At 36.8% G+C, this 24,951-nt stretch overlaps 1 long non-coding RNA gene across 1 annotated transcript in view; it reads left to right on the plus strand.

Annotated features, from left to right (window-relative positions):
- Window positions 1–24,951, plus strand: part of LOC109550123 (uncharacterized) — a 592,312-nt gene that overhangs the window by 387,377 nt on the left and 179,984 nt on the right. Inside the window, exon 7 of the long non-coding RNA XR_012326525.1 lies at window positions 74–232. This is a non-coding gene — a long non-coding RNA (uncharacterized lncRNA). The remainder of the gene's footprint in view (window positions 1–73; window positions 233–24,951) is intronic.

Below are 24,951 nucleotides of genomic sequence, written 5' to 3' on the forward strand. Positions count from 1 at the left end.
TTCTCCTAAAATCTTGAGTTTTCTTAAAGATCTGTCTACTTTGCACCTGCCAAATGAATTATTGAATATATAGGGTGAAGCTAACCAGGAACTACTGATCAGTGAAATTGGTTGCAACTGGGTGGAAGAGCTGCCCTGCTGGGAACTCCAACAAACGGTAACATCACTCAAAGAATGCAAGATCCTGCTGTGAAACAATACAAAGTGGCCTGCACTTGAATGCCTGGCTCAGGTGAGAAGTCATTTTAGGAGACTTGTGAAACTTCTGAATTATACTGGGTCCATCCATGGCTTTGCAGTTTAACAAGACTCAAGTTTGGAAGGTGTGTGGTCTGAACTGGCCTTTGCCAAAATGTTCCATGAAAATCCACTTTATAAAAAACAACCATCCCATTTTTTTTAGTTCTCCTTTGACAATTTCCCAATTTTACACATATCTCGTATCATAAGCAAACTCTAAGACAAAGTAAATATCATATTTGTGTGCAACTGCCTAACCCTAAAATCACAAATTAACTCTGTGATCTTTGGTAGAAATTGGTAAAGCATAAAGGAGTTTATCCCCAGCTGGTTGTAACTTATGGTGCACTGTAGCAATTCTAAGTCCCTAGGAAGCCTTTACGATTCATTTTTACACACTGCATTTTCAAATCAAGGGAGCTAAAGACACATTTTGGTGAAGAGGGTCAGGTGATCTGTGAGTTCACTTACTGCAAACCATGAATTTTCACTTATAAGAACTGAAAGCTTCTTATTTGTGACTGCTGAGTTATGAATTGTTACAAAAAGTTTCACGTTGCAAGAGTTTACTGAAGAACCTATTTCATTAATCTACTGCTAAATCTTGGCAACATTTAACAACATAGCAAAGTTCCCACTAACCACATGAACTTTGGGAATTCCAAAATTTTTAGGAAGACAGTACATTTTGAGGCTTTCATGGTTTTAACTGCTGTTGTTTTTTAGTTATAAATTGCTATTAGTTTAGCACCATCATTCTCAATGTAGTTTCTAGCAGTTGTTTTGGTTAATTCTACAATATATAGTGATATATATTTATGTCAACATATCCACTCTTTGGTCTCTTTCCAGTCAAAGGGAATGTGTATATTTGATGCTTTCTTTTCATCTTTAGATTGGGAAACTGAGGATCTCAGGAGTTGTAACTTGCCAAAACATATTTTTTTTTTTTCATTTCTAAGCCTTTTTCATGAAAACATTACTACGTAATTACAACCAAAATAAAGCAAACTATTCTGACTGGCCAAAGTCATAATTTGGACTTTGGAAAAGTCATGTACAAGATTGAACAACTCAGCACTAATATCATGATTTTCTTCTTTTTTTGCCGTAAATGAAAGCTATTGTACAATAGCTAGAATATTAAAAAAAAAAAAACTTTATTATCAACTCCTTACCAGTTATTTCAAATATATATTTTATCAAATAAGCAGTTTCCAGTACAATTTTCTAATCAACTTATTGCACCTGTTAAAACATAAATCACTGCTATTTTATTTACATTTGCTGTTATTTCATATGGTCTCCCTGTAATTCTTCCTTGGCATTAAAAAAAGAAAGAAAGAAAGAAAGAAACAAGAGAAATTGATAGAACAATAAATGGAAGGGAAATGTTTAGTGCACCTAACCTAAAAATTCTATTTGAAAATTTCAGAATTTAAGTTGTTCTACTTATTTATTTATTTTGGGGATGTGGGTGGGTTTTCTTTCTTGCTTGCTTGCTTTATATGTCTTTTCCTGAGGAAATACTAGTTGTAGAGTTTCTGATGTATTCCAAGTCATGACAATTTATTCAGGCAACTTTGGTACATTTGCTACATATGTAGTCTTTTGATTGATCTTAAGTGCCTACCAGCTCAATCGCAGACCTCAAAACTGACTAATCACTGAGCCACAGCATCTAATCCCACCATTCACAAAATGGGTACTTTGAAAAGGTGATATTAAATTTTGTGCTTCTGTGAACACCCCTTATTGCAGAAGATAAGATTTTAAAGTGAAAGAGCCAATGACTATCTTGAAATCAGACATGTCTTAGTTTAAACCTCAGATCTGCCCATGGAGCTGCCATGCAATCTATTTTAATCTCATTTATTTCTTAGGTACAAGGGGATAAGATCTACACAGAAATATTCCTTTAAAAGTATGTTATTATATATATATATACACACAATATATTTTAAGAAATATATATTTCTTAAAATTTTTTATTGGAGTATTGTTGATTTACAATGTTGTGTTACTTTGCTGTACAGCAAAGTAAATCAATTATACATACAAATATATCAACCCTCTTTTAGATTCTTTTCCCATATAGGTCATTGTGGAGTATTAAGTAGAGTTCCCTGTGCTATAGAGTAGGTCCTTATTAGTTATCTGTTTTATATGTAGTAGTGTGTATATGTCAATCTAAGAAATATATTTTTAAAACTTACAAATGTGTATATGCCCACATGAATATAAAATACATACATATGCAGGCACATATATGCATAAGGAAACTATCTCTGAATAGTGGAATTATAGCTCTTTACTTACTATTTTTCTTAAATTTTTCCATCACTTTTAAAAAACATTTTTTCAATCAGAGAAATAAAAATATTTCCATTTTGAAAGAAGGCACATTTAGGAGCCCCTGGATTACTGTCTTTACATGCTCATGAATCAGAGATGACCACAGGGAAAATCACTGAATTAATAAATGTAGAGTCAGAATATTATTTTTATTTCTTAAAGCTCTGAAGAAACCAAATGATATTATCTATCAACACATGTATTGTCACTGCTTGTTAGGTATTAGCTGCACACAGATGGTACTGCTTCATGCAGGGAAGTCTAGCCCTGGCCAGCCATCTCATGACAGATGTCTAATATTATTTAATTTTCCTCTCCTGGTTCTGCTCCTAGTCTTATGTGTACCCCCAAAAGGCCCACTTTCTTCTTTCTCTACCATGTTCTATATTCCAAGAGGCTGACATGAATGGATATCAACAAGCTTCCTTGCCCTCTGGCTTCTCCTTGCATTTAGCCAATAAAAGATTGAAGAAAGGGAGAAGAGTAAGAATAGGTTATGTAATCTCTTTGTTTCCTGTCAGCAACATCAACACGGGCTGGCTGCATTCCCTAACTGAAAACCATAGCTCTTATAATGAAGCCTTCTCCAAGCATCTTCCTATTCCCTGAATTTAACTGTTTCCACCTCTCCTACATCAGCCTAGACAGTCATGTCTTGCTCCTCCCTTATTAATCACCATTATTCTTTCCCTTACGGTTTTTTTCACATCTTTACACAGAATAACTTTTATTTTTTCCTTTATGTTTTTTATTCTTTCCTTTATTTTAACCTTTATTCTTTCCCTCATTTTCCCCACCTCTTTATACAGAGTCCATTTATTAAACTCTCACCCAATCTGAATGTGCACTCTGTGTCTTGCCAGCTCCCTGAATGATATAGATACTTTTTTACTTCTTTCTCAAAAATTTTTCATGTGTGGAAAATCACTTATGATATTTCATGATTTTTTAACCTAATCAGTTTTGAAAACCTTTACTGAGGGTCCACTATGTTTGATGCTGAGCTAAATCCTGAGGATGCAAAAATGGCCTTTGCCATAAAGGAACTCCATTAAGTGGCAGAAAAACATACATAAATGGTGTGACCATATAATTTACCATCTAAATTGGGACACTTTTGAGTAAGAAGGGAATCATTGTTAATAATTGTACTAGAGGGACTTCCCTGGTGATACAGTGATTAAGAATCCCCCTGCCAATTCAGGGGACACAGGCTCTATGCCTGGTCCGGGAAGATCCCACATGCCAACAGAACAAGTAAGCTCGTGCACCACAATTACTGAGCCTGCACTCTAGAGCCCACGAGCCACAACTACTGAGCCTGCATACCACAACTACTGAAGCCCGCACACCTAAAGCCTGTGTTCCGCAACAAGAGAAGCCACGACAATGAGAAGCCCGCACACCACAATGAAGAGTAGCCCCCGCTCACCACAACTAGAGAAAGCCCGTGTGCAGCAACAAAGACCCAATACAGTCAAAAATAAATAAATTAAATAAATAAATTTATTAAAAAAAATAATAGTTGTACTAGAACACTGGCCTAAACTGTAACTATCTGGTGCAAACCAAAAATTAAAAAGCATTGTTTTACACTGTAATGCGCACTTCAACTGAGGTATGAAGAGAATTACTGAATGCTATCTATATGATTGGAATTGGAGATACAAAGATGAACATGAAGAAGTGCTTGCTCTTTAAAAGTTGAGAGTCCATTATAGCTTGTGGAACCAAACAAATGACTTCAGCTAATGTGATATGTGTTTGCAGATAAATAACCATTCCAAAAGGCTGGAAAACTAAGGAGAAAAAGTAGTATTTATGGCCACTTGGACGTTGATTCTGTTTTCTCCCAATGAGAAATGAGAAAGTAACCACACTGATGTAATGTACCATAATCAAGAATGCTATAAACATTCTTAAGCAAATGGATTGCCAGAATAAGTTATTTGGGAATAGAGGTATAAACTCTAAGGAAAAACAGACAATGGCATGGCAATAATCAAGGTTTACAGATTTGGCAATACCCTACCTTGCTTGGTGTCACCAGCAGTTACTGTTTAACTGGCCTAGAATACGCACATCTTAGGTGAGATCTTGCACAGGCAATTGACCTGACAGTGCTCTCTACTGAGAAGCAAGGGTATATACACAGTTCTTTCAATACACTCAGCTGTTCATTTACAAAGTAATATACTTTGGAAGACAAACTGATAACTCTGGTGAGTTAATTAGTCATCAGTCTGGTAATTATATGGAACATAGTTCCTAAGTTGATACCAGAGGTAGAGGTTGTAGAGATTTTATTAACTTGTAACAGAGTCCAGGCTATTCCATTTCCTTTAAGCGTCATTTTATACCTTCTATAAAAAGAAAAAGTGGTTAATGAGTGATTATTTCCTCTTTTCCTAAAAAAAATTTCAATAAGGATCAAAGTCTTGCAACATATCTAGAACGTTTCATCCCATATCACAGTAAGTCCCCTACATACGAACCTTCAAGTTGTGCTTTTGTGTACTTTACAGTACAGTACGGTATAGAGTACAGTAGTACAGTATCTTTATTTCAAGCCCAGGATGTCATCTATGACTAAAAAAAAAAAAGCTACTACCCAGACATCACTGGATCAATTTTTTAAGAGAGTAGATATAACTGAATCCAGCAAGGAAACAGAACCTGTGCCATCAGCATCAGGTGTGAGCGAAATTGCAGCTTACCCTCCATCTCCTATTGCTGCCAATCCTACAGCTCTGCTATCTCCCACCTCCTCTCCCTCCTCCAGTCAGTAACTCTTCTCGCCTGTTTACTCGATGCCAACCCATGTATGCCAGCTGTTGTACTATACTACCGTACTTTTCAAGGTACTGTAGTGTAAGATTAAAAATGTTTCATTTTTTGTATTTTTTATGTATTATTTGTGTGAAAAGTATTATAAACCTATTACAGTACAGTACTATATAGCCGATTGTGTTAGTTGGGTACCTAGGCTATCTGTGTTGGACTTACAAACTGGAATTACAAATGTGCTCTTGGAACAGAACTCGTTCGTATGTAGGGGACTTACTGTATACCATATTTATCAATTTTACATGACACTTAGGAATTATGCCAATGAAGATTTGACCATATTTTTAGACAGATATTTTCTACCACCCAGGCAATTTTTAAGACTTAATGCCCATAGTCACTAATTTATATACATGGATAGAACCTGCTCTCAAGTAAAACTGACTGGGAGATTATCAGCCACATGATAACACTGGAGCAGTAAACCAGTCAGGAAATAGGAGTCTGAGAAGGTTCTGTTTTTCACACCAAAATATTTGGACCTGAACTCTGAGGAGGAAGGACCTAAGACTGAACTAGTGATTTGATTTAAATTTAATTGTTTCTCTCTTCCTTTTGCAGGGGTAGAATGAAAAATAAAATCCACTTCCAGCTTTTTGTTTGTTTTCTGTTTTGTTTTTCCAATGAACTTCCACAGTCATCTGGCTCTTTAAGAAAGTTTGGTGATAGAGATAGGGTTTCTAATGAGGAAGCAGCCACAAAGAAGCTGATATTGATTCTGCCCTCAACAAGCAAAATTCAGAAAAGGATGCCCATGTCTTGGAATACCTGCTATTAATCTACAGCCCCAGCAATGCAGCAGCTGAGAGACATTTATAACTATGGCAAAAGAAAATAGAAGTAATTGGCTGCTTCCTTTACTCTAGCTCACTTTCCATTGCCTGATAATGTCTTAACCAAAATGGTCTTTTGAATATTCAAAGATCTCAGCTCAATTTTATTAAATTATCATGAATTTGAAATTAATAGGGCATTACTAGCTTAACTTAAAATTCTGACTTTTAAATTGGTCTCTCTAGCAAACAATATTATGAGCCAGAACTTGTAGGGGGTACATGCGTTTTACTCACACATATAGATTTACAAACATAAAACACTAAATTGTATCAACTTTAAAGAAGAACTAATCTGTGCCCATAAACTCATTGAGATATCACTTTTTAGAAAGCAAAAAACATTAAACTGCCATATGCAACTGGAAATATTTTTGGAAAATTAACCAGAGGGTAATATAAAGGCCAGATATGAAAATAATTAATAGATAGAAAAAGCTACATCTTAATCTTTGAGGAAAAAAGTCAAAGATATAGGATATTTTATTCACATGAAATTCTGGTGCAATAAATTCAACATTAATTATTGATAATAAAACTCTCAAGTAAATATAAACAGAGAGGGAATTTTTAACCTGCTAAAAGGTGTATCAGAAAACCGACCTTAAACAACACACTGAATAGTAAAATGTTGAAGGCATTTCCTTTAAAGTCAGTAGGAAGACATTATCAATGACTCTACCCAACTTTGGACTGGAGATCTTAGCTAAAGAATCAAGAAATACAAAGAATGAAAGAAAAATTTGAAGAATTGGGGGGAAAAGGCATAGATTTTGAAGATGATATGATTATCCATGTAGAAAAGCCAAAAAGTGTACAAAAAAATTAAAAATGAAGAGAGTTCTGCAAGGTTGCTGGACCCAAAATCTACTTTCAGTCAATAGCATTTCTGTAAACAGACTAAATACACCATTTAAAATAGAACAGGTAAAAAAAAAGGAAAGGCAAAGTACCTAGAAATTAATTTAGTGAAAGATTTGCTAGATATTTATGAAGAAAAACATAAAACGTTACTGAAGGACTTAAAATCTATATAAATGGAGAGAGATACACATGTTCATGCACCATGAGACTTAGTATCTTAACGTGTAATTTATCCCCAGTAAATCTATGAAGTCAATGCAATTCTAGCTGAAATCTCATCATGATCTTTTACGGAACTTGACAAATTGCCTCTAAAATTTATACATTAGTGAAGAGCTAATTATAGGCAAAAAGACAATATTGAAGAAGTCGGCCCACCTGCCACACACAAGGACTTATTAAGAAGTAACAGTAATAATAATAGTACAAAACATGCCCAATAGAACAGTGGAATAAAAATATGGAATGAATACCCTAATTAAACTTAAAAGCTTTTACACAGGAAAGGAAACCACTGGAAAAATGAAAAAGTAACTGACTGAATGGGAGAAAATATTTGCAGACGATGCTACCAATAAGAGATTAATTTCAAAAATATACAAACAGCTCATACATACCAATATCAAGAAATAAACTAGTCTTGACATTGAAATCTGGGCAATAATTTGTTACCATTGCAGATAAGGGATTAATATCCAACACATATAAACAGCTCATACAACTCAGCATCAAAAAATAAACAACACGGGCTTCCCTGGTGGCACAGTGGCTGAGAGTCCGCCTGCCGATGCAGGGGACACGGGTTCATGCCCCGGTCCACGAAGATCCCACATGCCGCGGAGCGGCTAGGCCCGTGAGCCATGGCCGCTGAGCCTGCGCGTCCGGAGCCTGTGCTCTGCAACGGGAGAGGCTACAACAGTGAGAGGCCCGCGTAATGCAAATAAATAAATAAATAAATAAATAAACAACACAATTAAAAAATAAGCAAAGGAACTGAATAGACATTTTTCCAAATTTTTCCATACGGATGGCCAACAGGCACATGAAAAGATGCTCAACATCACTAATCATCGGGGAAATGTAAAACCACAATGAGACATCACCTCACACCTCTCAGAATGGTTATCATCAAAAAGAACACAAACAACAAATGTTGATGAGGATGTGGAGAAAAGGCAACGCTTGTACATTGATGATGGGAATGTAAATTGGTGCAGCCACTGTGGAAAACAGTATGGAGGTTTCTCAAAAAAATAAAAATACCATATGAGCCAGCAATTCCACTCCTGGGTATATATCCCAAAAAAACAAAAACACTAATTTGAAAAAATATATGCACCCCAATGTTCATAACATTATTCATAATTGCCAAGTTGTGGAAAAAACCTAAGTGTTCATCAACAAATGAATGGATAAAGAAGATGTGGTATCCATATATGCTGCACTACTATTCAGCCTGAAAAAGAACAAAGTTTTGCCATTGACAGCAACATGGATGGACTTGGAGAACATTATGCTAAGTGAAATAAGTCAGATAGAGAAAGACAAATACCATATGATATCATATATGTGGAATCGAAAAAATACAACAAACTAGTGAATATAACAAAAAAGAAGCAATCTCACAAATATAGAGAACAAACTAGTGGTTACCAGTGGGGAGAGGGGGCGGGCAATATAGAGTGGGGGAGTGGGAAGCACAAACTATTAGGTGTAAGATAGCCTGCAAAGATGTATTGTATTACATCACGGGGAATTTAGCTAATATTTTGTAATAATTTTACATAGAGTGTAACCTTGAAAAACTGTATAGAAAACTTTAAAAATTTAAATATAAAAAATGTTTTTATTTAAAAAACTGTTACCATTGCAAAAGTAGTTCATCCTGATGGATATAATCATTCAAATAAAAAAAAAAAATCGACCCTATCTCAAACCACACAGAAAATAGTTCTAAGTAGAATCAAGTCCTAAATATAGAAAAGCAAAACTTAAAAAAAAAAGATAAACAAGAATAACTTTATGAACTCAGCACCTAGAAGGATCTGATAAATAATACATACAAAAAAAGGAAAGTTGATAAATTTGGAAACATCAATATTGAGCACTTCTACTTTGGGTTCTTGGACCCAATTCCAATTTGTGTTGGTGGAGAGGGGAGAGGTTGGGCTTCCCCAAACACCATGAAGCAATTCCTGGGACACCAGCAGGGTGTCTAAGAATTCAACTTAGTTCTGACATCTATCCATCCTGAGACAGTGTCAGATTCTACAGGTTAAGACTGCACCACCACTCCCCCACTTCAGATGCCAGTCCCAAGCCCAGGTTGTTGTTTGTACTTCTGACCTACTGGCTATAAATCAGAGATTCCCACAACCCCCTCCTTGGGTTTGATTAATTTTCTAGAGCGGCAAACTCAGGGAAACATTTTACTTACTACATTATCAGTTTATTATAAAAGGATATAGCTCAGGAACAGCCAGATAGAAGAGATGCACAAAATGTATCACAAATTAAGTATACACGCACACACACTCTCCATTAATTAATAATAATAAAAAGCAATCCAGTAAAAAAATTATCCTAAGATATGAACCAGGAAGACAGAGAAGATGAAAGGTAAATAAATCTAAAACATACTCATTAATAGGGAAATTCAAATTAAGCCAGTAATAAAATATTCTTTCACATCCATCAGATTGGCAAAAATTAAGATGTCCAACACTTCAAAATATTGGTGAAGAATTGGAGCAACAGAAATTCTTATTACTATAGACAAAGTTTGTGTCCCCCCCAAAATTCATATGTTGAAATATAATCCCCAGTGTAATGGTATTTGGAGGTGGGGACTTTTTGAGGTGATTCAGGAGCCTTCCTCAGGAGCCTTCCTCATCCCTGCCATATGAGGACACAGGAGAATATAGCCATCTATGAACTGGGAAGCAGGCCCTTACCAGGTACCAGATCTGTTGGTGCCTTGATTTTGGACTTCTCAGCCTCTGGAACTGTGAAAAATAAACATCTGTTGTTTATAAGCCACTCAGTCCATTCTGTACTGTTATAGCAGCCTGAATGGACTAAGACACCCATAAACAGTTGGATATCAATTTTTATAACCACTTTGAATGCAATATTGAAATATTAAATAATTAAAACATACATAAAATTATTCAAAAATTATACTCCTAGATATACACCATAGAGACCTTCCATCTTTAAATAAAGAGACATATACAAGAAATATTTACAACAGCATTATTTGTGATACAGAAAAACATAACATACCTTAAAGTTCTCCTTTACTCTTTCTCTCATATCTTCATCCAATCCACCCACAAATCTGGTCAGTTCTACCTTTAAAACTTGACATTTTATCCCAACCTCCACTTCCACAATTCCCATCCAGTACCCATTAACCCTCACTTAAATGTTTGTAAGACCCTCTACTCTGCCTCCTCTACAGGCTCTTCTCCCAGCAACCAGTGTCCTTATTTAAAAAATATGTCAGATAATGTTGCTCTTGTGTTCAAAACACTCCAGTGGCTTCCCAGTCACTAAGAGTAAATTTGGTACTCCAAACTCTAGTCTGTAAGATTCAAATTGAATTCACTCCTCCAATATCTCACTGGCCTCAGCTCCTGTCCTTTTTGCTGCCACTGTGCTCCAGCTACACATACATAGCTTTCCCTCATCCTATATATCTGCACACCCTATTAACAACAGTCACCCAACTTCTCAAAAAGGACTTTTTCATAAATATTCTATATAAAATGGCCACTCAACACATCTTCTTAAGCAGCTTTATTTTTCTTCCTAGCACTAATCACCACCGGACATATTACCTACTTGTTGGTTTCTTTTCTGTGAGCCCCCACTAGATTGTAGCCCTCATGTGCAAGAGGAAACTGTATGGTTTATTGGCTAGTATAGCCCCAAAGCCCCAGATAGTAAGTGCTTCATCACTTTGTTTTCTTTGTTTTTTTTGTTTGTTTGTTTCTTTTTTGCATTAGAGAATTTTATTTCCAACCTACATTTTTTTTAACATCGTTATTGGAGTATAATTGCTTTACATTGTTGTGTTAGTTTCTTCTATACAACAAAGTGAATCAGCTATATATATACATATATCCCCATATCCCCTCCCTCTTGGGTCTCCCTCCCACCCTCCCTATCCCACCCCTCTAGGTGGTCACAAAGCACCGAGCTGATCTCCCTGTGCTATGCAGCTGCTTCCCACCAGCTATTGATTTTACATTTGGTAGCGTATATATGTCCATGCCACTCTCTCACTTCATCCCAGCTTACCCTTACCCCTCCCCATGTCCTCAAGTCCATTATCTAATTCTGCATCTTTATTCCTGTGCTGCCTCTACGTTCCTCAGAACTGTTTGTTTTTTCTTAGATTCCATATATATGTTTTAGCACACCATATTTGTTTTTCTCTTTCTGACCTCACTCTGTATGACAGACTCTAGGTCCATCCACCTCACTGCAAATAACTCAGTTTCGTTTCTTTTTCTGGCTGAGTAATATTCCATTGTATACATGTGCCACATCTTCTTTATCCATTCATCAGTTGATGGACACTTAGGTTGCTTCCATGTCCTGTCTATTGTAAATAGTACTGCAATGAACATTGTGGTACATGACTCTTTTTGAATTATGGTTTTGTCAGGGTATATGCCCAGTAGTGAGATTGCTGGGTCATATGGTAGTTCTATTTTTAGTTTTTTAAGGACCCTCCATACTGTTCTCCATAGTGGCTCTATCAATTTACATTCCCACCAACAGTGCAAGAGAGTTCCCTTTTCTCCACACCCTCTCCAGAATTAGTGTTTTTTTGATGATGGCCATTCTGAGTAGTGTGAGGTGATAGCTCATTGTTTTTTTTTTTTTTTTTTTTTTTTTTTCTGCGGTACTCGGGCCTCTCACTGTTGTGGCCTCTCCGGCTGCGGAGCAGAGGCTCCGGACGCTCAGGCTCAGCGGCCATGGCTCACGGGCCCAGCCACTCCGCGGCATGTGGGATCTTCCCAGACCAGGGCACGAACCCGTGTCCCCTGCATCGGCAGGCGGACTCTCAACCACTGCGCCACCAGGGAAGCCCGCTCATTGTAATTTTGATTTGCATTTCTCTAATGATTAGTGATGTTGAGCATCCTTTCATGTGTTTGTTGGCAATCTATATATTTTCTTTGGAGAAATGTCTGTATAGACCGTCTGCCCATTTTTGGATTGGGTTGTTTGTTTTTTTGATATTGAGCTGCATGAGCTGCTTGTATATTTTGGAGATTAATCCTTTGTCAGTTGCTTCATTGGCAAATATTTTCTCCCATTCGGAGGGTTGTCTTTTCGTCTTGTTTATGGTTTCCTTTGCTGTGCAAAAGCCTTTAAGTTTCATTAGGTCCCATTTGTTTATTTTTGTTTTTATTTCCATTTCTCTAGGAGGTGGGTCAAAAAGGATCTTGCTGTGATTTATGTCATAGAGTGTTCTGTCTATGTTTTCCTCTAAGAGTTTTATATGTCTGGCCTTACATTTAGGTCTTTAATCCATTTTGAGTTTATTTTTGTATATGGCATTAGGGAGTGTTCTAATTTCATTCTTTTATATGTAGCTGTCCAGTTTTCCCAGCACCACTTATTGAAGAGGCTGTCTTTTCTACATCGTATACTCTTGCCTCCTTTATCAAAGGTAAGGTGACCATATGTGCGTGGGTTTATCTCTGAGCTTTCTATCCTTTCCGTTGATCTATATTTCTGTTCTGTGCCAGTACTAAACTGTCTTGATTACTGTAGCTCTGTAGTGTAGTCTGAAGTCAGGGAGCCTGATTCCTGTAGCTCCGTTTTTCTTTCTCAAGATTGCTTTGGCTATTTGGGGTCTTTTGTGTTTCCATACAAATTATGAAATTTTTGTTCTCGTTCTGTGAAAAATGCCATTGGTAGTTTGATAGGGATTGCATTGAATCTGTAGATTGCTTTGGGTAGTATAGTCATTTTCACAATATTGATTCTTCCAATCCAAGAATGTGGTATATCTCTCCATCTGTTTGTATCATCTTTAATTTCTTTCATCAGTGTCTTATAGTTTTCTGCATACAGGTCTTTTGTCTCCTTAGGTAGGTTTATTTGTAGGTATTTTATTCTTTTTGTTGCAATGGTAAATGGGAGTGTTTCCTTAATTTCTCTTTCAGATTTTTCATCATTAGTATATAGGAATGCAAGAGATTTCTGTGCATTAATTTTGTATCCTGCTACTTTACCAAATTCATTGATTAGCTCTAGTAGTTTTCTGGTAGCATCTTTAGGATTCTCTGTATATAGTATCATGTCATCTGCAAACAGTGACAGTTTTACTTCTTTTTCGGTTTGAATTCATTTAATTTCTATTTCTTCTCTGATTCCCTTTTAGAACTGCATTCGCTGCATCCTATAGGTTTTGGGCCATCGTGTTTCCATTGTCATTTGTTTCTAGGTATTTTTTGATTTCCTCTTTGATTTCTTCAGTGATCTCTTGGTTATTTAGTGGCATATTGTTTAGCCTCCATGTGTTTGTATTTTTTACAGATTTTTTTCCCTATAATTGATATCTAGTCTCATAGTGTTGTAGTAGGAAAAGATACTTCATATGATTTCAGTTTTCTTAAATTTACCAAGGCTTGATTTGTGACCCAAGATATGATCTATCCTGTAGAATGTTCCATGAGCACTTGAGAAGAAAGTGTGTTTTGTTGTTTTGGATGGAATGTCCTATAAATATCCATTAAGTCCATCTTGTTTAATGTGTCACTTAAAGCTTGTTTCCTTATTTATTTTCATTTTAGTTGATCTGTCCATCGTTGAAAGTGGGGTGTTAAATTCCCTTACTATTATTGTGTTACTGTTGATTTCCCCTTTTATGGCTGTTAGCATTTGCCTTATGTATTGAGGTGCTCCTATGTTGGGTGCATAAATATTTACAATTGCTATATCTTCTTCTTGGATTGATCCCTTGATCATTATGTAGTGTCCTTCAGTGTCTCTTGTAATAGTTTTATTTTAAAGTCCACTTTGTCTGATATGAGTATTGCTGCTCCATCTTTCTTTTGATTTCCATTTGCACAGAATATCTTTTTCCATCCCCTCATTTTCAGTCTGTAAGTGTCCCTAGGTCTGACGTGGGTCTCTTGTAGACAGCATATATATAGGTCTTGTTTTTGTATCCATTCAGCAAGCCTGTGTCTTTTGGATGGAACATTTAATCCATTCACGGTTAAGGTAATTATCGATATGTATGTTCCTATGACAATTTCCTTAATTGTTTTGGGTTTGTTTTTGCAGGTCCTCTTCTTCTCTTGTGTTTCCCACTTAGAGAAGTTCCTTTAGCATTTGTTGTAGAGCTGTTTTGGTGGTTCTGAATTCTCTTCGCTTTTGCTTGTCTGTAAAGTTTCTAAGTTTTCTGTCAAATCTGAATGAGATCCCTGCTGGGTAGAGTAATCTTGGTTGTAGGTTTTTCCCTTTCATCACTTCACATATTTCCTGCCACTCCCTTCTGGCTTGCAGAGTTTCTGCTGAAAGATCAACTGTTAACCTTATGGGGATTCTCTTGTATGTTATTTGTTGCTTTTCCCTTGCTGCTTTTAATATTTTTTTCTTTGTATTTAATTTTTGATAGTTTGATTAATATGTGTCTTTGCATGTTTCTCCTTGGATTTATTCTGTATGGGACTCTCTGTGCTTCCTGGACTTGATTGACTATTTCCTTTCCCATATTAGGGAAGTTTTCAACTATAATCTCTTCAAATATTTTCTCAGTCCCTTTTTTCTTCTTCTTCTTCTTCTGGGACCCCTGTAATTCGAACGTTGATGCATTTAATGTTGTCCCAGAGGTCTCTCAGACTGTCCTCAATTCTTTTCATTCTTTTTTCTTTATTCTGCTCTGTGGTAGTTATTTCCACTATTATATCTTCCAGGTCACTTATCCGTTCTTCTCTGTCTGTTATTCTGCTATTGATTCCTTCTAGAGAATTTTTCATTTCATTTATTGTGCTGTTCATCATTGTTTGTTTCCTCTTTAGTTCTTCTAGGTCCTTGTTAAATGTTTCTTGTATTTTCTCCATTCTGTTTCCAAGATTTTGGATCATCTTTACTATCATTATTCTGACTTCTTTTTCAGGTAGACTGCCTATTTCTTCTTCATTTTTTTGGTCTGGTGGGTTTTTACCTTGCTCCTTCATCTGCTGTGTATTTCTCTGTCTTCTCATTTTGCTTAACTCTTGTGTTTGGGGTCTCCTTTCCATAGGCTGCATGTTCATAGTTCCCGTTGTTTTTGGTGTCTGACCCCAGTGGATAAGGTTGGTTCAGTGGGTTGTGTAGGTTTCCTGGTGGAGGGGACTGGTGCCTGTTTTCTGGTGGATGAGGCTGGATCTTGTCTTTCTGGTGGGCAGGACTGCGTTTTGTCCTGTTTTGGTGGTTTTGGGGTGTCTGTGAACTTATGATTTTAGGCAGCCTCTCTGCTAATGTTTGGGGTTGTGCTCCTGTCTTGCTAGTTGTTTTGCATTGGGTGTCTAGCACTGGAGCTTGCTGGTCATTGAGTGGAGCTCGGTCTTAACATTGAGACGGAGATCTCTGGGAGAGCTCTTGCCGTTTGATATTCCATGGAGCTGGGAGGTCTCTGGTGGTCCAGTGTCCTGAACTCGGCTCTCCCACTTCAAGGCTCAGGTCTGACACCTGGCTGGAGCAGCAAGACCCTGTCAGCCACACAGCCAGGTACTTGGGGAGTTTCTTGCCTTTTGGGAAGTCTGAGGTCTTCTGCCAGCATTCAGTAGGTGTTCTGTAGTAGTTGTTCCACATATAGATGTATTTTTGATGTCTCTGTGGGGAGGAAGGTGATCTCCACGTCTTACTCCTCCACCATCTTGAAGTGATCTCCCAACCTACATTTTATTATTGCCGGTTTACTGGTGGAAAACCTCGGAATTCCATATAGGATTTGGCCTCTGATTTTGCTATGTGTCCTTCCCCTTTCAGTGTAGCCTCTGGAGATCGCTTTGTTTAAGGAATGAATAAAGGGGTACACTTCAGTGAATACAAAACTATGCATAGAGTCTTGAAGAAGAATGAAAGAGGTCCTCCAAAGAGGATCTCCAATAGGGCACTTTTATTTAACTCTTCTTTATGGCTTAGAATCTGAGTTCCAAGGAACCTCATGTGCAAGAGTGTTGGCCTTTGAACAGCCCAAGGTGGTTAGCCTAGCTAGTTCCACCAGGCCAGGGCAGGAAGGAGGAATTTCTAAGAGGAAGAAAACAAAAAGCCTAAACCAAAACCAGAGACATACTATAGACCCTCTTCCTAATCTGCAGAAAAAAAAAAAAAAAAAGATGAGTTATAACTGTTTCCAAAGAAAAAAATAATACAAAAGGGATGCTGAATCCAGGACTTGGAGTCAGGAGTTTGAAAACTAGGAAATGAATATACCAGACAGCACGTCACCAGTTAATGGAGAGGTTTGAGGCCATAGCCAGAAAACAGACATCTGATGCTTAAAGCTTTTGGTCAGGAGCTAGTCAAAGGTAGATGGAACAGTCTCAAGATGATTAAGGCTGGAGTTCTTCTGGCACAAAGCAGCATTATGTGTACGGGAGTTCTCCACTGCTGATTTAAGGCTTTAAGCAATATAAGGACATTCTGCAGTTGAGAAAAAGAAATCACATATCCAGTTTATGCACTCACATTTCTTTTGATGCAATATCTTTTCATTTTACTTATCACCATTTAAAAAATCATTCTTAGTATGTAATCCAGTTATTTTCAGCCATGACTGTGCACCAGAATCACCTATGCAGCTTTCTGAAAACACAGACAACAAGGACAGTCACCTGGAAAATGTGACTTAGTAAGTTTGTAGGTTTGGTTGCTGTTTGTGTTTTAGTTCCAGGGTTGACCCAATAGTCAATCAAGTTTGAGAACTGCTGACTTAATTTATGCAAGGCACAAGACCACTGTATGGTCCCTGCTCTCAAGTTACATTTCAGAAAAGTTGTTATCTCTGCATGCTGGGATTACAGTTGGCACTTGTTTTTCTTACTACCTGTCTGCATTTTGTAAATGTTCCCCAATAATCTATGTGAATTTCATAATAAAGTAAAACAAATGTTATTTTAAAAAATACATGAGTTTGAAATATTTTGTCTTACTCTCTTTAGTTTGTATCCAAACCAGAGAAATTATTAACCAATATCCCTGACTAACTGCACATAGGTATTACTATTCTACCTAAGGACTGATGGCAATTCTGAGTCTTCTTTTTGTTTTGCTTTTGTTTTTTTAAGTGAACATTTAGTTTACAGGAGCTCTTGAAATATTTTAAAGGATTAATCAGAGATAACCCTCTTTAAAAAGAAGATTGTTAAAATACCCCCCTTAATAACCTGTCTTTCCCCAAGTCAAAAATCACTAAGGAGTTAATCCTGTAGTAGTTATTAGCTATAGAAGTCCACTGCTGAAATGGAAAAGTCTTTCCTTGCTGGGCTACAGACAGCCCTTACCATGGTCTGTTTACAGTCATTAGATGTTGAGTCATTTTCCATCTGCTAACAGAGATGTCTACAAAGTCTTGGTGATGCCTGTTGAGTATTCTAATTTCGGTTTTCGTTGCCTGGATATTGAAATTCTTTCAGAATCAGAGCCAAGCAAAAAAAAAAAAAAATTGCAGGCCCCCAATGTAATCTACAAGGCTGCCTGTAGCAAGTAAAAATCAAAACCCCATGCACAGTCTCTGCTGCAGTGTTATTGTCTGGCTCAGACCTGCAGCTCCATGAACATCCGAGGACAGGTGAGAAACGAAGCCTCCTAAGAGTGACAATGCGAGTCCTGCCATGCTCACAGTGAGAAAACAGCAGCACGTAATTACCAATGTTAGGAGGACTCGGTGTTCCCTGGATCCCGCAGGCTCTGCTGCGGGATCACGTGCAGTAACCTTGGTGAGGCAGCTCCCCTAGTCTGAAAGGTCTCCCATTTGGGTCAGACTGGCTCAGGATTCCTGGGATGGTTCCTTTTCCAATCGCTTTGATTTCCTGTTCATCTCAAATGAGTTCATTTGGCTGGCTCTGTGTTTGGCTCATTCCAGAAACAGTTGCCACAGGGGGAAATTATCTGTGTTTGGGAGTGAAGTGTTAAGAGGAGCAGGTGCAGAGAGAGAACAACATGCTGGGAAGACAAACATTCCTACTTCGATCTATTCATTACACACAGTTCGAATGCAGTAAATGCTATGGATGCAATGCTAGGGAGAGAGGGCACACACTTCTCAGTGCATAAATTTGGTGCGAAGGAAACTGAACACAGGAAGCAAAGGCATGATAATAAAAAAGAATTACTATAAGGTTGTATGGATCTAATTCCAATATTAGTTTCAAATAGAGGTAAAATTTCACAAAGGCCTAGATGGCTATTCTAAAATGTCATATTTGCCATATTTGTGTGTGTGTGTGTGTATATATATATATATATATATATATATATATATACACACATATATATATATATAAAACATATCCTTAATTAGATTCTAAGCTCCTTAAAAGGTAGAACCTCATACATTTTATGTATTCCCTCATAGTTTTTTTGCATGTAGTAGTATTCAATAAATTAGAGGAGAGAAGGAAATCAATATTTGTTAAGTACCTTGTGTATGGCCCCCTTTCATGAATTATTATGTTTAATTTGTTTCTGGTAGAACTCTTTGTGCAGATATTCTGTTTTGTACTTTGCAGATGAGGAAACATGCTCAGAGTATTTTAGCAACAAGCCCAAGGTCTCAGAGCTAGTAACTGGCTAGTAACTCTGCATTCAAATGCATGCTCTCTCAGCTGTACCACCTGGAGTCCTAAAATCTTATCTCCTTCCTTTCTTTTCTACTTTTAAGAATTCATGTGATTACAGTAGATCCACCTAAGTAGTATAGAAGAATCTCTATCTTAAATTCATTAATTAGTAACCATAATTACATCACGAGTTCCTTTTATGACATGAAGCAACCTATTGGCGATGGTAGTGTTTCATCATATTCACATTCACAGGATTAGGGTGTGTAATCATCTTGGGTGTCATAATTCTGCCTGCCACACCACTGCAGAGAGATCTTAGTCCCCTAGTCACCACAGTATTCTCAAACTGGCTGCTACACTTGTCCACATATCATCAAAATTGTGCAAGAAAAGTACCAACAATAAGACCCTGTGTGACAAACATGTTTTCCCTGTCCTTACTGTGTACAGCACACAATATGAACAGGGTCAGTGACTCCTGGCTGGATGGTGACCCATTTCCTTGCTTGCTAGTCTCTTGGCACAAATAGTTTGAAGTGACAACAAGACACTTCAAGTTTAATGAAATACTTGCTATTACCCTTGTGGAAGAAATCCCACTCTGGAAATTAGGGATTGACAAACTTATTTGGAAATTGCAAGATAGTAAATATTTTAGGCTTTATTCTCCATATACAGTTTCTGTTGCATATTCTTTTTCTTCTTTGTTGCAACCCTTAGAAATATGTTAAAATCATTCTTTGCTGGCTGACCCCAAGAAAACAGGCCACTGCCAGATATGGCCCCCAGATTGTAGTTTGCTAATCCCTTACAAACCAGCCAGGAATAAGTCCTCATTTTCTTTCACTTCTTTATATGGCATCCTCCTTTAATAATAAAATAAATATCAACTAAAACTTATTGTGGCTTTTATAGGCCAAAACAAAATTTTAAACGTATTAACTCATTTAACTTTTACAACTCTGTAAGGTAAACAGTATTATTGTCCCCATTTATACATGAGAAAACAGGCACAGAAAGCAGTAACCAGCTCAAGGTTGCATAGCTACTAGGTAGTGAGGCCAGAATTTCAATTTAGACAGTCTGACCCCAAAGCCTACAGTCATAACCATTATGTGTGTTCTACATCTTTCTGTTTATTAAAAAATAAAGGCCAACCTCCTCAGCATGGTATATGAGACTTTTTATAATTTAGAGCCACTGGATTTTGGGAGAACGCTCGTTCAGTTTTCAAGATGCTGCTCAAATATCATCTTCTCTCTACAGACATTCCTTCCTCTTTCTTCATCTACCCACATTCTCATCCCTGCCATTGTTGATTCTTATTTATATATTAAGAATCAGCACGTCACCTTTTACAGCAGATCTTCTTGACATTTCCACCCTAAATAAAAATATTTCCCTCTCTTTCTAGTTGCAGCTGGTACATTCTCTGTTAGCACATACAATATTACTTTGTAAGTATTCAGCACACATCTGCCTCCTTTTCTAGTCTAGCTCTTTTGACTGAAGGTTGCATCCACATCTATTAATGTGTTGTTAAATTAACAACACATTATTTAAATTATTAATTTAGTGTGTTATAAAAAGCATTATTTAATGAAATACGAAAGAAAACACTGCATAGGATTTATAGGTAAATATATCTCCATGAATCTTTTGTTTCAGTTCCATGTATGTGTGTACACGTGTGTGTGTGTATGTGTGTGTTAAACATGAAGTTAGTTTCCAACTATTAGATCCCCATGATTTTTTAAAATTAATTAATTTATTTATTAATTTTTGGCTGCATTGGGTCATCATTGCTGTGTGCAGGCTTTCCCTAGCTGCAATGAGTGGGGGCTACTCTTCGTTGTGGTGTGCAGGCTTCTCATTGCAGTGGCTTCTCTTGTGGAGCACGGGCTCTAGGCATGCGGGCTTCAGTAGTTGTGGCATGCAGGTTCAGTAGTTGTGGCTCGTGGCCTCTAGAGCTTAGGCTCAGTAGTTGTGGCTCACGGGCTTAGTTGCTCCTCGGCATGTGGGATCTTCCCAGACCAGGGATGGAACCTGTGTCCCCTACATTGGCAGACAGATTCTTAACCATGCACTACCAGGGAAGTCCCATGACTTTTAAGTATATATTAACCCAAGCCAACACAGATTGAAAATGTGATTATTGCATCTAACATGATGATTCCTAATAACTTTTTTAAGTTCCAGTTTTTTGTTTTCAGTTATTTAACTCCAATTAATTTGTTGCAAAAATAAATACTGGTATGCATTGAACTTTGGTGAACATTTTTTTAATAGAAAGCAATGAAAACTTAGGTGATTTTTCTAAATCACCTAATACTGTGGAGTACTGGGGCAAACCAGAACTGAAAATTGTGGATTGTACACCGTGATTTATTTTGTGATTAAAATGTAGCCAACTGTTCTCCATGTCCTCTGATCACAAAAAGAAAAAAAATTAATTTAACCTACTACAAGAGATTACATTCATTGTAAATATAAAATATTATTTATGGAAAGTGAGAATTCCTTTTCTGGAAAGCTTTAAGAAAGAGTGATGCCAAAACCTTGTAATCATTTGTGTTGTTATCACCCAAATACTTTTATGAGAAATGGATTTCAAAGGACTCCAAAATGATCACATTTATGTTCAGTGTGGATAATGTCCCTAACCATGTAGGAGGTTTTACTAATTTCAAAAATTCTCACACTGGCTAATCTAAGTTTCTTGAGAACCCCGTATTCACTGATTTTTTTAATGGCACTTAAATTTCACTACTCACATGGCTGGGGCCTTAGTGAGAAGAGAAGAAAAGCACCTAAACTCAAACAAAATCTGCCGACTTTATGCATTCTTTTTCTATCTAGATATGGTGTCAAATTTAACCTGCAGTTTTAAGAGTTTAATGACTGCTTGTTTTGCAGTTTTAAAGGGGTAATTTCTGACATTTTAGTTTAAAAAAATAGACTTTTCAGTTATTTAATATAAAATAGTGTTTTTACCCAATTCATTATGGGGAAAGGGCAAGTTATTAAAATCTACCATTGTGATAGTGTTTGTTAGAACCACCTAGAATATGAGGTAACTATCATGGCTATAGCTTTGTTTTGACCATATTTTTAAAATTCATGTTCATTTTATACAATAATAATCAGTTTTTTCTAATGAGAATAAGTACACTTATAGCTAGAGATCTGGAAAACAATAATACCTGTTTTGGGTTCACCAGTATGACAGAAAAAAATTGGATGTATTGATAATATAATGGTGCTGGATTTTTGAATGAGAACATAATAATTGATTAATGAATGACATTTTAGAAACAATCTAACTTATATAAATGAGAAATTTATATATGAGAGATTTTTATCCCATCAAGGTCAAATAGCCAATAAGAAAACATCAGATAAGGGGCCAAAACAAAACAAGAAATTCTCAATTTTTCATGTTAATTAATTAATTAATCAACTTACTCTTTCATCTTTCTATGAGAAGATCTTCCCACTCACCCAAGCAAAGCATAGGACTGGATTATAGACTGATTTTTCTTTACATATTTACATGTGCTTTAAAATTTTCACCAGGGCTTAAAACATTTTGCTGTTTATTTGTTTTTAGTAGCCCCTTAAGTTGAGACTGTGCAGGTTATCAAGATAGGGAAAGATTATAGGTGTCTTCTTAGAAACGTAGCATTTCAGTGCTGGAGAGGATCAGCACTTTCACCTTTTCTCTAAGACACTTAAGATGGATGCATAACTTAACTGCAAGGAGAAGGGTACACACAGGCAGACAATTTCTGGCTCATTAATTCTAACTCAAATCTTACTTCCTCTCTTACTCAAAAAAAAGCATATCTCAATGTAACAAGGAAAAAAAATTCAAGGGAGAGAGCTTCCCTGGTGGCGCAGTGGTTGAGAGTCCGCCTGCCGATGCAGGGGACGCGGCTTAGTGCCCCGGTCCGGGAAGATCCCACATGCCGCGGAGCGGCTGGGCCGTGAGCCATGGCCGCTGAGCCTGCGCGTCCGGAGCCTGTGCTCCGCAACGGGAGAGGCCGCAGCGGTGAGAAGCAAAAAAAAAAAAAAAAAAAAAAAAAAAAAAAAAATTCAAGGGAGAGAATAGTCTAGATGAGAAATACTTTAAGAAACTCTTTGGGGTTGGTGTAGGGGTATGAAGCTTCTAAACCTGCTTATCAATTGATGCTAAAGTAAAAAATGGAACATTTAGTTGTTTTTGTGATCAATCTGAGATGTAGGGAATAAGAAACAAATGGAAAGAGTTTATGAAGAGATAGCAAATCGAGATTTGGAACTCTGTAAGCTTTACCATATGACTCCTTCCTGTAGCCCCCAAATAATAATTAAATTTATTAAGAGCCACTCCTTCCCTTCCCAGAGGTAATTTAGACATCTAAAAATAGCCCCTTATTTGGTTCTAAGGGCTTTAAAACTTAAATGTTTCCATGGTGTTTTACAATTTCCTCACAGCCCATATAGATGGTGCAGGTGATTAAAATCTTAACATGCAGGGCTTCCCTGGTGGCGCAGTGGTTGAGGGTCCGCCTGCCGATGCGGGGGACATGGGTTTGGGCCCCGGTCCGGGAGGATCCCACGTGCCGCAGAGCAGCTGGGCCCGTGGGCCGTGGCCGCTGGGCTTACGCGTCCGGAGCCTGTGCTCCGCAACGGGAGAGGCCACGGCAGTGAGAGGCCCGCGTACCGCAAAAAAAATAATAATAATAAAATAAATAAAAATCTTAACATGCAGCTATCACAAAATAAAACAAACAAAACCCTTAATTCACCAGAATCCTCTTTTTAAAAAAAAATTTTGTTGTGTTTTATTTTGTTTGATTTTTTTAAAAGGCACTAATAATTTGTTGCCAGATCCATAAGGAAGTAAGATTTCATGGACAGGACTTTAGGACTTTGAGTCATTCAAATCTTTCTGAGAGTTTTCTCAGGTTTGAAGTTTAGGGACACAAGAATACAGTTGAGGAAAATGTTAATATTGTGTATTATATAACATTAACATTGTAATGTGAATTTGTAATGAACTCAGTAACTCTAACAGTGGTTGCCAACATACTGACCTGAGACACAGAATTATTCATAAAATAACTTGTAGTGTGATTGTGAGCTTGACTTTATATTTTAAGCCCATAGGTTGTGATCTTATGAGATAATTAGCTAAACATCCCTGGCCTTGAGCTTTAATAAAAACAGAAGCTAGGATAAAATATTTCTAGGCTTATTCTAGGAAACGTTCACATATAGTTACATTGGCTAGAATTAAATGAAGAGCTCAGAATGTCAACAATCCCAATCTCTAGGGTTTTGTGCGCTTTTATGAGCACAGTTCAAAGATACAAGATTTTAATTTTATGAAAAACAATAATTACACTTGTTGCCTACAGGTTAAGCTTCCTCATAATTAACCTTCCAGTTACCCTCCCATCACTCTCTTTTTAAGGACCACAAAGACAAATGCTACCACTTTCTGTTTTTAACCAAAGAGTGAGCTTTATAAATAACTATAAAAAGTCATCTTCAGAGAACTAGATTAGCATGCTCAAGAATCAGAAGCTCTCCAAGTTCCTAAGATAAAATACAGTAACTGGTTAAAAGAGAATGAAAACTGTCAAAATCATTTTAGAATCTGTAGTTTTTATGTTTTCAGAAAAATTAAATGTGAAGACTCAAGAAATGTTTAGAAGTTATAATTGGTTTAGTTATTAGTTAGTCTCTAATGAAAGTATAAAAGAAACTTTGACAAATGATTATGGTTAGGCCCAATTTTGCCTTTTGCTCATCATAAACATGGATAACTTAATAGTATAAAATATCAAATAGAATATCAAATTTGTTATCTTTAAAAATAAACAGTATGTCTAGTTGAAATATTATCTTTTAAAAATACAATTAGTTTTAATATTTGAGATTGTTATTTTTTCATAGATTTGAATATCCTTTGTTCACAACAGGCAAAGCCATACTTGTTTGTCTAAGCTCCTGTTAGGTGTCTG

The sequence above is a fragment of the Tursiops truncatus genome, chromosome 16 (assembly GCF_011762595.2).
Source record: "Tursiops truncatus isolate mTurTru1 chromosome 16, mTurTru1.mat.Y, whole genome shotgun sequence".
In the NCBI taxonomy this organism is placed as follows: Eukaryota; Metazoa; Chordata; class Mammalia; order Artiodactyla; family Delphinidae; genus Tursiops; species Tursiops truncatus.